The sequence below is a fragment of the Canis lupus genome, chromosome 21 (assembly GCF_003254725.2).
Source record: "Canis lupus dingo isolate Sandy chromosome 21, ASM325472v2, whole genome shotgun sequence".
NCBI lineage: Eukaryota > Metazoa > Chordata > Mammalia > Carnivora > Canidae > Canis > Canis lupus.
The window spans coordinates 38958673-38974931 of record NC_064263.1 but is presented as its reverse complement, the minus strand read 5'-3'; the positions used below and the strand labels follow the sequence as shown (position 1 = coordinate 38974931).

Genomic DNA, 16259 nt, shown 5'->3' with positions numbered 1-16259 from the left:
ATGCCTTGCTCCAGAGGTCCCTACATTGAGTTTACACCTTTCTTTCTCCCTTCCCATAATGGAATCGTCAACAACAGATAATTGAAGTTAAAAAAAAATCAGTAACTTGTAAAGTTCAACTCAGTGGGCTGATTGTTTGGCCTCATGGATGGCCTGGGGTAAAGATCGTGCCAGAAGATACCTGCCTTTCCAAATGGCTCCTCCACATTTTCCAGGAGGCTTGGAGCAAAGGCACAGAAAGAAATCTTAGGGACAGCTCTCCTTTTCTGATTGCCTTTTAGCATGCCTTTAGCACTTTCCCACTGGTACCTGAGTCTCCAGCCCCAAACCAAAATGTTTCAATTCAGGTAAATACTAGGCTTCTTAGGAGTCTATTCTCAGGATTTTAGACACTCCCCTGAGAATCAGCCTTGACTGAAAGAAGAGAGGGCTGCTAGACATTGGACAGGTGGTCTGTCCCTGTATCTCTGACCACTCCCAGCCGCGGGTGAGTTCCCCACATATTTCAGCTCAGCCTTGCTCAACCGTTCTCAGGCAGGGAGGATCGAAGGTGCTAGAGTTGAACAATGAGGCTGGCTCTTGGCGTACTCTGACTTTGGCCAAGCTGCCACTTCATGCTCAGGCTTGGCAAGTGGCTCTGTTCCTGGCTCCTCTGCACCCAAGTCCTTTGACTTGCTACTGTGCCCTCTGAGAGTGGAGATTATCCCAGGGATGAGCATGCTGCCTGGGCTTGACCCAACTCGGCCATTCGGCTTCCTTCCTGTCCAACTCCCCCAGAAGCTCACTTTCTGGGACACTGGCCTTCTTCCTACTGTTTGGATAAATCCTTCCCCCGGCTTCCTTCTCTGTGCTGATCCTAGGTCCTGACCCGACCTACCCCTCAGCCTCCAGAACTCAGGGGCCCCGTTGTGGCCAGGAGCAGTGAGAAAAGGAAGGCACGGCCTGGGTGGGGTTTGGGCCCAGGTTCATGGCTCTCCTTTGGACCGAGTATGATAATTCATGCATATCAGCCCAAGGCTTCCCTACCAGGCAAGGTTAGAAGAAGACATGTTCTTTTGAACTGAGTATTCGGGCCTTCCTTACTACACCACCGACAGCCGGGCTCTGGAGATGCGCCGGCATCTCTTCTTGCTGGAGCTTTTTTCTCTTCCAGCTCTAAAGCATAGACACCATCTGTGCAGAGCACCCCTCATGCCAGCTATGCCATCACAACCACGATCTCCAGATTGGTCCTCGGTCCTATAGCATATCATGCCAACCATTGATTGAACCCCAATTCCCCTGTATTGGAATTGTTTCCTTGCACCTCTGCCTCCTAAGCTGCGGGAACGTGGGCGGCAAGGACCAGCCAGCTCTGACTTACTTTTGTATCTCCAGAGCTTTACACAATGCCTGGCACCTAGTACCTGCTCAATAAATATTTGCAGAATGAGTAGACATATTTCATTGTGTCTTCTGAGTCCCATTCGAAGCAGGTGTGAACTTCTGTAATGTGTTGAGACTGTTTGCCCATAAACTGTGTAGGGAAGCTCACTGATTCTGTGACCTCCCGGGATGGGCTCTAAAACACAACTGAGACAGAATAAATGTCTAGCTGTTCTGTTTTGACTGGTGACAAGAGTTGCAAGCTGATTAATACATTTAAAGTGGTGATCAATTTGTCTTATTCACATCCTCTTATCTTGATTGTAATGAGTAGATCTTTTAACATAATGAAAACTGCATATTTCACTCAAATTCACAGTTTTGCATTCCAGAGGAGATGAAATGCTGTTTTTATTTAACGTTAAAATGAGGTGTACGCTCTTGTCTTGGGAGGCCAGGGAAGGTGACAGGCAGCCTCTCTCCTTGAATGCCAGAGGTGTGGCATCTCCTAAGACCTCAAATTTGACTATAAAGATTGGTTTCTCAAACTAGGAAATGGGGCTGCACCTCCTCGGTCACCTTGTTTATTTTTTCCCCATTGATGAGAGTGACCTATAAATCAGCCCTGGCTGAGGCCATCTGGTTTTGGCTTGAATACGCTTCAGTATTCAAATAAAATCTCTCTCGATTTTATTTTTCAAAGCCTTGAACATAAGAATAATTCTTATCCTGGTCCAAAATAGATACCTCCTATCATTCCTATTTCCATGGGCTTTCCTTTTTCTCTTGATCTCTTTCTTCCTTCCTCCTTTTCTTCCTTTTCTAGCTTCTTATCACTTTTACCTAAAAATGTCTTTTTTTTTAAAGATTTATTTATTTATTCAGAGAGAGAGAGAGAGAGGAGAGAGAGAAAGGCAGAGACACAGGCAGAGGGAGAAGCAGGCTCCATGCAGGGAGCCCGATGTGGGACTTGATCCCGGGTCTCCAGGATCACACCCCGGGCTTCAGGCGGCGCTAAACCGCTGTGTCACCGGGGCTACCCAGTTTTCCCTAAAAATGTCTAATATCATAATGACCTCTTACAATTTTGCAAAAGCTTAGAGCTTTCACTGTGCATTTCAAACAGCCTTGCAGGGATCCCTGGGTGGTGCAGCGGTTTAGCGCCTGCCTTTGGCCCAGGGCGCGATCCTGGAGACCCGGGATCGAATCCCACGTCAGGCTCCCAGTGCATGGAGCCTGCTTCTCCCTCTGCCTGTGTCTCTGCCTCTCTCTCTCTGTCTCTCTCTCTCTCTGTGTGTGCCTATCATAAATAAAAACAAAACAAAACAAAACAAAAACAGCCTTGCAGACCTGGATGGTGAGTGGTTTGCTTTCAATTCTCTGCTGATGCTGCTTCTGCTGGATTGACCTCTCTGACCCACACCCCTTTCTGCCTCACTCACTGCCTTATCTCCAGCACCCAAAAAGTGCCTGGTTCAGGGGGTTCTAGTCAATAGTTGTTGAATGAATGAACAAATGCATGTGTGAATGAATAAGTGGTGCCCAGAAGGTGTGGCCTTCTGGTGCCCCGTGCCCCTGTCCATGGTTGGTTGTGTGACATCTCCACCTCTGCACTAAGCAGCTAGGACCACACAGGGGCAAAGCGGAAATGGGGACAGAAAGGGATATTCACACACTCTTCTGTGGCCACACTCAACGTAGGGAATGCTCGCATGCTGTGAGAAGGCTGTGCCTTTGCTGTGGAGACCAAAGAAGGGACGAGAACAGCAGGTGCGCAGAGAAAAGCAGAGGTGAGAAGCAGAGAGTGAGCAGAGAGCTTCCCAGTCCTGGCTCCCAGGGGCGCCCAGGCCTCAGCCATATCCCCGTGGGGGCTTCAGGAGATGATCCCTGTCCTTATCCAAATCCCCCTTCACTGCTCCAGCCAACTCACAACAATTTCCTTTACTTGCAACCAAGCATGTCCATCTAAATAAAGGTGGACATGAAGATGTCTGTTTCTTAGACTTGGAAGGGAGGCTGGGGAGGGCAGGAAACTCTCCCAAGGCCGCAAGAAACAGGAGCGGCCAGTCCGGGCTGAGTGCCCTCTGTCACTGAAGCGCGTCCCTGTCCCCTGCTGGAGCTCTTCCCCAGCGTTGCATCTCGCTTTTAACAAAAGAAAGAGTGACTCCTGGAGCAGCCAGATGTAGCCGAGCAGTGGGAACCCAAAGCAAGAGGAATTCACTCTCCATAAATTATGCTTTAATAGATGTCAATTATTAATTCCTAAATAAATATTTGTTAATATTCAAAAGAGTTTGCCTACTAAGAAAAACTCAGGCTACACAGAATAATTAGGGCTTCTCACTGTGCAATGGCTGTGGCCCATAATGATTTTTTCCCCTGTTCTGCATCTTTATTTTTTCTGAAGTGTGAATGTCTCGCTGTGTCAGGTTTCCTGGGGAGGGTTCGGCTGGCCGTGCGCATGGTAGGATGCAAAGGGCTGACGCTCCCAGGGACGTTTCCATACGGGCCAGCGGATCTTTCTCTTTCTTCTTTGCAGAACAGGATTCTGTGAAACACTGAAGTTGTCCCACGTGTGAGGAGAAGAACTGGAGTTCCAGCCAAAACTGGGAAAATTTAACAATCAGCTTGACAATGGCCTGGTAACGTATCACAGTATGGAGCGCTGTGCTAGGGCTGCGTTAGCCTGCAAGGGCGGGAGTGGATAACGAACAGAATAGATGAGTCTCCAGGGTTTAAAGAGTGTGCAGACTAGCAGCTGAGAGCTCCCTGATAAATTCTTAGCGCAGGGGAAAGGGATATTAGTCCACGGGAGAGGGATCAACAAAACATACAGGGAAGCCAGAAATATATCAAATTGGGGACAAGGGAGCAAATAGATTCACAAAAGAACTAGAACCTGAGACAGACCCCTCAAGATGCATAGGTTTTTTGATGGGCAAAGATTGGCTTAGCATTGGAGTTTGAAAGGACACTCCGTCATTTTCTCACCTATCTAAAATACATTTATTTGGAGCAACTGGTAGATACCAAGTCCTTGTCTAGATACTGGAGATATAAAGAAACACCAAACTGGGTCTGTGAACGTAGAGATTACAGCTCAGTGACGTATAATAACTACGCATACAATGCCACCTAATACTATCATATATAATATAAAAATAGTTGCAATGCAGTGAATTATGGATCCAAGAAAATGACCACCTCTACCAGGGGAATGAGAGAAGGCTTCAACAGATGGGGACACTCATTTATTTACAAAAAATATTTACTGAGTGCCTACACGTGTCAGGCGCTCACTGTGTGTTAGGATAGTGCAGTGAACAAAACAAACTAAGCCTTTTTTTTTTTTTCAAATTAAGCCTTTTTATGTCCTAAGAGTTCAACAAATTAAAGAGGAAGGACATTCCTACCAGATGCTCAGGCAAGGGGCTTCTCAAGAGGTAAGGCTGGAGAAGAAGTCAAAGCCACATTTGGAAGGACCTCACAAGCTAGGCTGAACACTTAGGACTTTATCTGGAGAATTTAATGCAAAGCCAAAGAAGGCTGTTAAAGCAAAGTGTGAGGAAGGTGACCTTGAGGGCTCTGTGACAGCCAGACTGGCCAAAGATGAAGCTGGAGGCAAAGAGTCTCATTAGGAGGTCATTGCAATAGTCCAAGATATCCATGACCAGGGCTTGAACCTGGGCACAGGTGGTGGGGATGGAGGAGGGATGCATTTGAATTGAAAGAGTTATTCTTCACTGTGTGTGTGTGTGTGTGTGTGTGTGTGTGTGTGTGTCTAAGCTCTAATTGAAGCTTCTTGCTCCAGAAAAATTCTCATACTCTCCTACACGTGTTATTTTGCAAACGACTTCAAAGGGCACTGATTCCACCTTAAGAACTGCTGAGTTATTATGGAAACAGTTGGGGTGAATGGGGGTCAGGTGGTGAACATATAAAATCGAAGGTTGCAGCAATGATTTGGGTGTGGATCTGGCACTGGTCTAGTTGCCCTGTCAGGCCCTGCCGTCCTGAGCCCTTCCTCTCACTGCCTAATGAGAGGCATACCTTTGATGGACCCATACCTTTGATGGACCCAGGCCACCAAATATGCGTGTCCCTCATTCCTACCTGTCACTCGGCCAACCACCTGAGCCACAGGCCAAGGGGGTAAGTTCCCTCCTGCCTCTTCCATTCTGAGAGTGTTTTCCTAGTGATACCAATACCTCAGGGTCCAGACCCAAGGTTCGTCACAGATGCCACAAGCCTAGACTGAGAAGACCAGCAGACGTCCACAAACCTCATTCCCTCATTGCACAGATGGGAAAGTGAAGGCCCAGAGAAGAGAGAAGTTTCTTCAAGCTCACCTGCGGTAAGTGGCCATGTGGGACCTAGAACCACCACCTGCTAATCTCGCTCATCCTCTGCCCCTCATCGTATACAATGGTTCCCTTCTCTGTGTGTCCAGTGGGACAGCGCACGTCTTGTCAATGGCACCAGTCAGGTTCAGCTCATGCACCAGAGCCTTTGGACACAAGCTCTGAGAGCGTGTCCATACCCAATGCCAGGACTCCAGGAGTGTTGAGTAGAGAAAGAGGGGGTTTTGCTTGCCCCTGAAATCTCAGCAGTTTTTTTCTGCCAGCCTCACCATCCCAGGCCCAGGAAACAGGAGCCCTTGCAGTTAACCCCATGAGCTCTGCGACTCCTCAGCAGCACCGTGAGGGTAATGACTCCCGATTCCCAGGGGTGGCCTGTGTGCTGAAGGGAAACAGTACACCCATGGACTCGCGCAGAACACTCAGGAAGTGCTCCTTCCTGCCTTTCTCCTTGCCACTTCTTCCCACACTCAGCAAGAACGGGGCTGTGGGAAGAATCAGGGCACAGGAAGGCTGGGTTTCTGGTCAGAAAAGGCAGAAGCCGAGTTTGGCCTTCGTTGTGGCCCAGAGCCACATGATTGTCCATATATCATAGTTGCATACAAACTGACACAGAACCAAGTCAAAAAAAGCAGTACGCAGGAGAAGGAGCTGAGGCGTCCTTGGCATAAACCAGCCCCAGGGGGGCTGAGGCCCTGCCACAACCCATCAGGCAACACAGAGAAAACCACATCTCTGCTCGATTGGGCCAGCCACCTCCAGGTGCACGACCCTGGCTCCTTCTGAAAGATCTCTCGGCTTCATGGGTGGCCATGCTGGTGGGAAGGGACAGGAACGGGGACCAATGAGAGAAGGTAGGGGCCCGAAAGGCAGGATCTGGACCCAAATCAAAGGGAGTTCGTTGTAACATCCAGTTGTCCCGGGTGATCACCATTCCTTTGATTCTGGAGCACGGACATGAAAGATGAGGGCTTGGACACATATGCTCTCGGGGGCAGCTTTTGGCTTATGTCTCCGTAGCTGTGTGCGTTTGGGAGAGTTATTTAGAGTCGTTAAGCATCCGTTTCCCCAGTGTCTGCATCCATCGGTTAGGATAAATAATAGGAGCCAACTCAGTGCTGAGTCGTAGACTGAGTGAAATAAAGCATGGGGAGCAGCTGGCACGGAGCCGTATTACCTAATGGTCAAAACATCTACCAAGGCACAAACAAGAGCAGGAGGGCAGTGCTGGCCCTCCTGGAACCAGCTGCTGTTGTCTCTGCCCCAACAGCTGCCTGAATCCTTCTGTGGCCCTCTTTTTTTTTTTTTTTTAGCTAAACTTTTTAAGAAAGGAAAATACATGTACAGAAAAATATGCAGCTCATAAGTTGGCTTGATATATTTTCTCGAAGTGCACACACACATCCACGAAACTGGTCCCCAGATCAAGAAAGAGCTCCTCATGTACCTTTGGAGTCAATGCTTAGTCCCCTTTGACTAGGGTAACTGTTTTCTGACTTCTAACACCATGGATAAGGAGTGTCTGAATTATCTATCGTGGAATCATACAATACACACACGTTTGTGTTTGGTTTCTTTCAATCAGCAGTGGTTGAGTATAGTTACACCTTATTTTCATTGCTTGCCCTAATCTATTACATGAACAAACCATAACTTGTTTATCCAGTCCATGGTTGGTGGATTTCTGCCCAGTGTCCAGTATCTGATTATTCTGAGTGGTGCTGCTAGACCATCCTCATACACAATTTTGGTGAGCATATGTATGCATTTCTGTTAGTTATGTATTAGGTCGAATCAAATTAAGTTGCCATTTTTGTAGATCAGAAACAATCAAATATTGGCAAGTTCACATGGTTCAATCTACTACTTTCGAGTAGAAATGTTGGGTCATAAGACATTACATTCGACTTTGGTCTTCGAAAGTGGTCGCACCAGCTTACCCTCCCACCACTACTGTGTCGGTTTCCAATTTCCACAGCCTGGGCTACCCAGAGCCTCCCGCTGAGTCTTAGCTGCTGACATCCTCTGTTCCTATGGGCCCCTTTGTATCATGCATTTACAGCATGCTATGTGTTTGCTTTCCCCTTGGGAAGGTCTTTCTGACTGTTCTAACCCTAACTGAGCCATGTTTTAGTATGTGAAGAATGAGGCTGAGTAGGATGGTGGCAGAAGGAATCAAACCAAGAGGACAAAGAACAAAGGTCATCCCCCTTGCAATGATAAACTTGGAGAGCCTGAGCTTGATTGGTAGTAAGGGCATTTTTTTTACACCAGTAATTTTTAACCTGTCCCCACACAAGAAATGGGAAGTAAGAGGATGGGAGATAAAGAAGCTAGATATTTTCAGAGTGTTGGAGTTGATGGTTGGGGTCCATCCACCAAACAGAGGCAGAATGGGAGGCTTTGTTCTCCTTGGGCTTCATGTCCTTAGGCCTGGCAGGGCCCATGTGTCTATTAGCCATAGCAGGCTCAGTGCCCAGGACCCACAGTACATTTAGGTGCCCATGAAAACATTTCAGTTCCTTTCTTATTAAAAAAAAAAAAGATTTTATTTATTTATTTGAGAGACAGTGTGTGAGCAAGAGAGAGAGAAAGAGAACAACTGGGGTGGGGGAAGAGAGGGAGAGGGAGAAGCAGACACCCCGCTGAGCAGGAAACCTGATGTGGGGCTCAATCCCAGGACTCTGGGATCATGACTTGAGCCAAAGGCAGGCGCTTAACCAACGGAATCACCCAGGCGCCCTTTAATTTCTTTTAAAACCAGAAAGAAAAAAAAAAGAACTTTTAGGAAGAAAATGTTTTATTTTTTATTAATGTATTCTTTATATCGATGGAGTGATAAACTAGGGCTTATGGAAGTCATAACGAGGTCTTGTAGCCTGGACCAGAGAACCAACCAAACTGTGGGAGAAGGATACCCAGATTCATGGCACTCTGGTGTCAGTCAGCTCCCCTTGGGAATGACTCAGAAGTCTCGCCCTGTCTCAGCCATGCCCCAGGTTTAAAGAAAAGAAAAGCACGTCTACATATGAGCCAAACACTAGCAGGGGCACACTGGGAAGTTCTTCATTTCACTTTATGGCCAAGAGTAGGGTAGGGTCTAAAGTTCCCTTAGACCTGTCTTCTGAGTTAAATCTGAATCTTGAGACACCATAGACGCAACTCCCTAGAGGAGCACGGGATGGGCGCTCTGGCTCCGAAAAGGATCCCAGGATGGGCGCCCAGCCCATCGCGATAGCTAGCCCCCAGGCCTGCTTTCAGTCTGCTTGTTTCCTTTTTTTTTCTTCTTCCCTACAACATACACATATCCAGAGACTAAATTAGGGGCTAGAGTCTGAGACTTCCAGATCTTATTTCTTCTAAACATGTCTTTGTTGGGCTGGCCTTCAAGGAAATATCAAATGATGAATAGCTATTTGCTGGCTGGAGGAATTTGGGAAAGAACAAGCTATTTAAGGCTCGGTGAAGAGCAACCAGGTTGGGGAGATATCTTGTACTATATAAGGAGGTTAAAAAAGTCATTGTGCAAAATACTGATTATTTGGACGATGTCCAGCATTGACCTGATGTATTCTGTTTCTATATTTCTGTTTGAGTCAAAGTGGAAAGGAGATGGACAGAGAAACCAATTCGGGACAGTGAAGCGAGCACAAGGGTGGATCAGAGTCCCGAAGCCGGGGTTCTCCTGCAGCACTCATGCAGCTCTGCCACAGATTTGCTGGGTGATCCAGGAAAAATCACCCAACCTCTCAGAACTTTGGTCCCCGCATCCACAAAGGAGAAGTGAACGTCTTCTCCAGCTTTCCAATATTAGCACATACTAGGGGCTCCCTCTGTAATTATGAAGGAAGGAGAGACTGAGTGGTTGTGGACCGATGCCATGCACCAGCAGTGGGGATGGCAAGTGCATCAACAATGGGGACGACGGCTGGGAAGCTGCGCCCATCTGTAGACAGCATTTGTATTGCCATAAAAATAGCATAACAAGATTATATTGAAATACCCCACTATTTAACTTAATAATTTAAATGTTTGCCTAATGAGGTGGACTTGATTGGATTAGGGCATTCACAATTAATTTTGATAGATCATTTTACACATTGGAGGTGCATTCTTCTGAACCAGGAGGTGGAACGGAAGTGCAAAATGTTTACGTTCAAACGAGCATGTGATTTTGCAGGAAACATTAATCCCAGATCATGCACACTAAGTCAATTTCAGAAATGGCTTCTAGATATATTATTAGAAATTGCTCTTCAAATATAAAAAGCTTGTAATAGAGTTCTGTCCATTTTTCCTTTGGCTGATGGAAGTTGTTTTATAAATATGCCTATGATATGATGTTTTCTTCATCCAAGCCTTTTGGTACTAATTGCAACTTTTTAAACAGTGTAAGTAGTGGCTGTCATGAATACTTTGAATCCTATTACAAATACTTTCTGAACAATTTCACATTTAGGGGTGCATCCTTTCTTCAAATATCTTTAGCTACCTTTTCCCCCCATTTATTTTCTGAAAAGCATTCAAACTAGACACGGTGGACCCCTCCCACCGTTTTGGTTAAGGGAATGATTTTATTATGTAATAGGAAAATGTCTCCACTTCTTAGCTCTACCCCTTCGGAAAAAAAAAAAAAATCAAAGAGCCAGTATTGGTCACATATGCTCTTAAAGTCAAGAATGAGCAAAGGCAAATGGATTCTGGAAAAACAGATTGGAATCAGGCCATCAGTGCTGTCCCAGAGTTGCAGGAAAACATGTTCCTCAGCATCATAGCTGTCAGGTCAGAGCTGCATCTCTGTTTTCTATCAGAAAGTTATCTGATGGAAGGCATCCATGGCAAGATGCTTCCTGGAGAATTCTCTGGGGGTCAGCATCCTCCTCTGAAAAACCGAGGTAAGTTGCCCGTACCTCGAGCCAGTGCAGGTTGGAGATGCGACATGTGACCACTTTTGGTGGCAGTGGTGACAGTGCAGCCGTGGGACCAGCTGACCACAGATAGAATCCTGACTCTGCTCCTGTTAGCTGGCAACCTTGGGGAAGCCCCTGTCCCTTCCTGAGACTTAGGTGCGTCACTTGGTAATGGGGACAATGGCATCTGAGTGTTGTCAGAACTAAGTGCTGCGTCCCTGACGCATGATGCACGATAGCAGCTCAGTGGGTTCAGGTGGCCTTTCCTGGCCTCCTTCCTGGGAGAAGAGCAGCTCCAGATTTGGGGCCCCATCCCGGTTGCCCTCTCCTCACCTGCTCCCTGCAGGACCACAGCGGGCGCCCTGGGTGGGGGGCCTGGGCCTCTGGTCCCAGTGGGCGGAGGAGGTTCACGCCGCAGGCTCTGAGCCACCTTGGTTGGCAGGGGTGCCTGAACCTGCCTCCTCTCTGAGGTTCACGTTCAGTGACGGCGCTATGAGACTCATCCTCAGCGAAGCTTCCATGACCTTCGGACTCAAGTCCAAACACTTTGCATGACATTCGGGAACCTTAAGAAACCCCTGCCCTCTGCTGGCCCCGCTAGCCTCCTTTCCTTCTCTCCTTGTGCCATTCCATTCCCTTTATTCATCCACCGGCTCCTCCTCCCTGCTCTCAATGCTCCCAACACCCCAACTTTCTCCGACCCCAAATCCTTGGATGCCATTCCCTTTATTCATCCACCAGCTCCTCCTCCCTGCTCTCAATGCTCCCAACACCCCAACTTTCTCCGGCCTCAAGTCCTTAGCATCCCAGGATGCTCTTTCCTTTCTTCTTCAACTGAAGAAGCTCTCTTATTTCAGGTCTAGCTAAAATGCCACCTACTCCCTTATGTCCTCCAGGGTACAGCCGGCGTGGCTGATCGGGTCCTCTTCAGATTTGTCATTTGCCCTCGGCGTGGATATTACTCTGCGGACACTCAGGTATGACAGGAGCCCTCGGAAAACTGCCCTGTCTCTTCATCTCTGTGTCTCCAGGACCTTCAGAAACCAAGCTGACTGTAGAATTCTTAAAATCTTCCCAACAGCCTGTGGAAGTGGCCACTATTACTGATTCGTTATCAAGCCTCAGCGATGCTGAGTGACTTGTCCAGAGTCACATGGCTGGTGGGTCATAGAACAGAGATTTGAACCTACAGACTCTCGCTTCAACGGCTGTGCTCTTCCCACTCCTCTGTTCTGTAATAGCAATAATAATAATAATAATAATAATAATAATAATAATAAAAGTGATGTCAGTTTTACAGATAAACTGAGGTCAGGCATTGCCCAAGGTAACAGAGAGAGAAAATAAGAAAAGCCTGGAGGTCCTAGTGTCAGCACAGTGCCAGGCACTCAGCAGGGACAAAACCTATTCTGTGAATTGATAGTTGACTGCTGAAATGAAGTCACTTTTTTTTTTTTAAAGATTTTATTTATTCGTGGGAGACACACAAAGAGAGGCAGAGACACAGGCACAGGGAGAGGCAAGCTCCCTGCGGGGAGCCCAAAGTGGGACCCGATCCCAGGACCTCGGGATCACCTCCTCTAATCTTTCAAACAAATCAGTGAGCTGGGAAGGGAAGGCATCACCAGGGCTTCATTACAGATGAGGAAACTGAGGCTTGAACGGGGACGGCCCCTTCCCCATCCTACACAACAAGGGTGCCCAGCTTCGGATTCTGGGTGCGGGTCTCTGCCCAGCCGCAGGCTGCCTGCCTGGTTAGAGCCCCGCGCCCCAGCGGCTGGAGGGGGCCAAGCTAAGCAGAGGAGGTGCAGCCCCGGGCTGTTGCAACACGGGAGGAATTCCTGTGCCTCTCAGGGCCCCTCTGAGCCCCTCACCACGGAGGTGAGGAGTGACAAGGGACATCTCTGCTCCCAAGAGATTCCAGTCACGCGAACTCCTCCAATTACTGCTGGAACGATGTCATCTCCTGAAATAGCATTTTAATGAGTGATGGCTCTGGGATAAATTGTCATCTCGTGATCTCTCGTTAGAGAGCTTAATTAGACCCATCATAAAACATATTGATCGATGGCACTGAGCAGGTCCACAGGACATTCGCCACCCTCTGGAACATTCCTGCCCACTGCTTGGTGGAGCCAGGGTGGGACTGTCCCGGGCCCTGACAGCTGCTGGGGACAGGTTCTTTTGGAGCACCTGAGCACCATTCACCAGGCTCTTTCCTCCCTCCCTTCTTCTGTTTCACAAATATTTGTTTAGCGCCAACTGTATGCCAGGCACTATGCTCACCTCTTATGCTTTACCTCAGTTTGTTCTTGCAAAAAGCCTGTTATTTCCCTATTTTGCAAATGATAAAACCAAGGCTTGGAACCCTGAGCTGCCACTAGGTGCAGCCCCAACCTACTGAGTTCTCTCTCCAGCGATTTCTAGTGGGGTGACTTTCCCTTTGAAGGACAAAAGGAAAATTGAAGGGGAAAATGGACTTTATTAGATCCTAATACATGCCTGGCATTCTCCTGGGCACATTATTTTATAATAATGCCCCACCCCCTTTAACCTTTATATCAATCCCATAAGGTGGGAATTTTTAATCATTTTTTAGTTGGGGAAACTGAGTCTCAGATATGCTACTTGCTCAAAGTCACTCAGCCACTGACTGTCAGAGATGGACTAGAACACAGCTTTGAGGAATTGCTAATTCAGACACATGATGCTTCAAATCCAAGCCCTATCACGTGTTAGCTGTATGATTTGGGGCAAATTACCTAAACCTCCTGAAGATCATACTGGATGTAATAACTGAAACCATGTCAGAGTTACTGTGAGGATTAAATGAAATAATGCCTATAACGCATTTAGATAGTCTCTGACCCATGGAAAGTTTTCAGTGAAAATTATTTTTCAGTGAAGACCCCAACTGCTTTCTCTTGGAGAGAAATGACCTATTTCCTCATCTATAAATTGGGCGTAGAACCCCTGGCCTAACACAATTCATAGGGAATGCTTTATAAAAGGTAAAGTAATCCAAGTGCACTTATTGATCACTTTCTGTGTACTTGCGTGTTGGCAACAAGCTCAAAGTGACCACCTACTTGATGGGCTTCCAGAGATGGTAGGAAATGCTCTCAGGCAAATCTTCTCTAAATTATTATTATTATTATTATTATTAAAATAATATATTAGCACAAAATGGTGGTGGGAGTGGAGGTGGATCAGAGGAAAAGGTGGGGGGAGGTTTAATAAGATCAGAGCATTGTTGAAACTTCAAGGGAAGGTAGTGGTTACTGTGATGGCTCAGAAAGTGTCAGCAATGTGGCACGTGTGCGGCGATGTAATAGCCTGGGCTCAGGAGAGTGTGTGTGCCTTTGTGGTACATCACTGTGCCTGCAGTGAGTGTGTGTGTGTGTGTGTGTTTAGGTGTGCACACCTCTGTGTGTGTACTGCGGCCAATCTCCATGAGAGGGTGACTTCACCTGTGTGCACTTGGACATTTTTCCGTTTTTTATTACAGTAAATGTAGCTTGAAAGCTGAGGAGAGCACAGCTTTTCCCCAAACACAGATCACATCACAATTTTTCTTTCAGAGAAAAGTGCTGCAAAATAACCTGCAGATGGTGAGTCTGCCTCTTTTTTTTTTCTTTCTCTTGCCGTCTTGCTCTTTCTCTCTCTGTGTCTCTCTGTCTCTGTCTCAGGATCTCTGCCTCTCTCTCTCTTCGAGGCCCTATATATAGCGTAAAATGCTTTCGTATTTTCACACTTAGCATCTGAACCATCTCTGTGTTGCATAAAATAACACACATTCGAGTTTGTAATTAGATCAGTGTTTCACCCCCAAGTTCTGCCTATGAAAACCCTGGACAGTGGTCCTCACCCTTACCCCCACCCACAAACATCACCAGGCCTGAGGATCCTGCCCTAACCCGGCTCTGGGTTCCAGTTTCCCCAGTCCCGGTGACAAGCCTCCCCCTGACCCTCTCCTGCTGCCTCTGACAGGGGTTCAGTGCTCCAGGGGCAGCTCAGAGCAGGGCACCTCCTCTCCCCAGAGCCTCAACAGCCGCAGGAGCCATGCAGATCTCTGAGCACAGCCACAAAATTCATTTCCCCAAACTGCCTCAACGCAAACACTGCCCAGAAGGAAGGGAAAGCCACGTCTCTTTTCCCTAAAATAAGAAGAAACAATTTTTTTTTTTTTTTAAGGAGGAAGAAATCGAGATGCATCTCTAACCAATCTGGACATGTGTTAGAGAATATTGTTGAGAACAATTAGGGATGTATGAGTGAGGGGTTTATTTCTCACTTGCTTGTCAGGTCAGAAGACAATCTGTTTATTTTCCCGCTACGATTTTATTCAATAAACTGAAAGGATGTGCGCCGGGAAAGAGGGTATGAACAGGATGTGTGCTATCAATTTGTCAAATAAATAATCGAGCTTGGAAACAACAGATTTTATTAATTAGACAGGATGGTGTATTATTACCATTAAAGTGTTATATTGCATTGATTTTTATATTTTACTCGGCTACTAATTACTGTAAAAGATTTCGGGAATGAAGCAAAATAAAAATCACGCAGCATTATACATAATGTAAAGATAGCGTGAATTAATTTGCCCGCTGCTCCCTGCCTGCCGGCGGTGCGAGTGGAGGAGGCCGCGAGGGCGCCCCCCGCTGCAGGGGACCCGCACCCGCGCGGCCTCTCCTGGGGCTGCGGCAGGGAAGACCCGGGTTCGCAGCCCCGCCCCGGCTGTGCCCCCCCCCCCCCCCCCGCCCCGTGGCCCACGTTCTCCCTTCTGCGCGCGGGGAGGGCGGGGAGGCGCAGGGAGCTGCCCGCGGGAAGCGGCTCGGCGCCCGCCTGCAAAGAGCCGGCGGCGGGAGGCCTGGCCCTGGGGACCCGCCGCCCTGGGGCCCAGCAGCCCGAGCAGCCCCAGCCGCCCGGGGCCACGGCGCCGCCGAGCCGAGCCCCTGGACGCGCGGCCCAGGCGGCCCTCCCTGCGCGGGAGCCCCGGGCCCTGGGTTCGAGTCCTGCACGGCGGGCGCGCGCGGTGGCCGCAGCCAAACCCCTGGACCTCCCTGGAAGGCAATTGCTTCTTCAGTTAAAAAAAAAAAAAAGGCCTATTCGCTCGGGATGTAGATTCCCACGCCGGGCACTCGTTCTGGCCCAGGAGGCAGGGGACAGGGCCCTCCCCTGCCCCTCCCCCGCCAGGGTCCCCAGGGCGCCCCGCGGAGCCCCAGGGAGCCCTCCAGGTCCTGCTCCGGCGCTGCCTCCCAAGTCCTCGCTGACCTCGGCTCGGGCCGAAGCCCCGGCCCCCCGCCCCGCCCGCCCGCCCCACCCACCCCGGGGCGCGCATCCCCGGGCGCCGCGGCCGAAGCCCAGCCAGGTTTTTCTGCAGGCTGGGTCCCCGCGCCCGGCCCGGCCCCGCGACGCCCGAGATTCCGCACGACCCACTGCCACCTACTGTCCGCGGCGGGGAACTGCAGGCGCGGCCCGCCCGGGGGAGCGGCGGCGGGAGGGCCCCGGCGTGGGCGGGCAGCCCAGCGGGGCCCCCCAAGCCCTGCTCCTCTGCCGCGCTCCCAGGGGGCTGACGGTGACTGGGGCCCTGCCCCCCGGGAGGGAGCCCCAGGGCCCCCCC

The 16259-nt window shown here is 48.9% G+C and overlaps 1 long non-coding RNA gene across 2 annotated transcripts in view; it reads left to right on the top strand.

Moving 5' to 3' along the window:
• The window catches only part of LOC112667681 (uncharacterized), a 112163-nt gene extending 96985 nt beyond the window's left edge, over positions 1-15178 (top strand). For both annotated transcript variants that reach the window (XR_004807868.2, XR_004807869.2), the window contains exons 2-5: positions 3910-4007; positions 4728-5719; positions 11530-11610; positions 14215-15178. This is a non-coding gene — a long non-coding RNA (uncharacterized LOC112667681). The remainder of the gene's footprint in view (positions 1-3909; positions 4008-4727; positions 5720-11529; positions 11611-14214) is intronic.
• The last annotated feature ends 1081 nt before the right edge of the window (positions 15179-16259 follow it).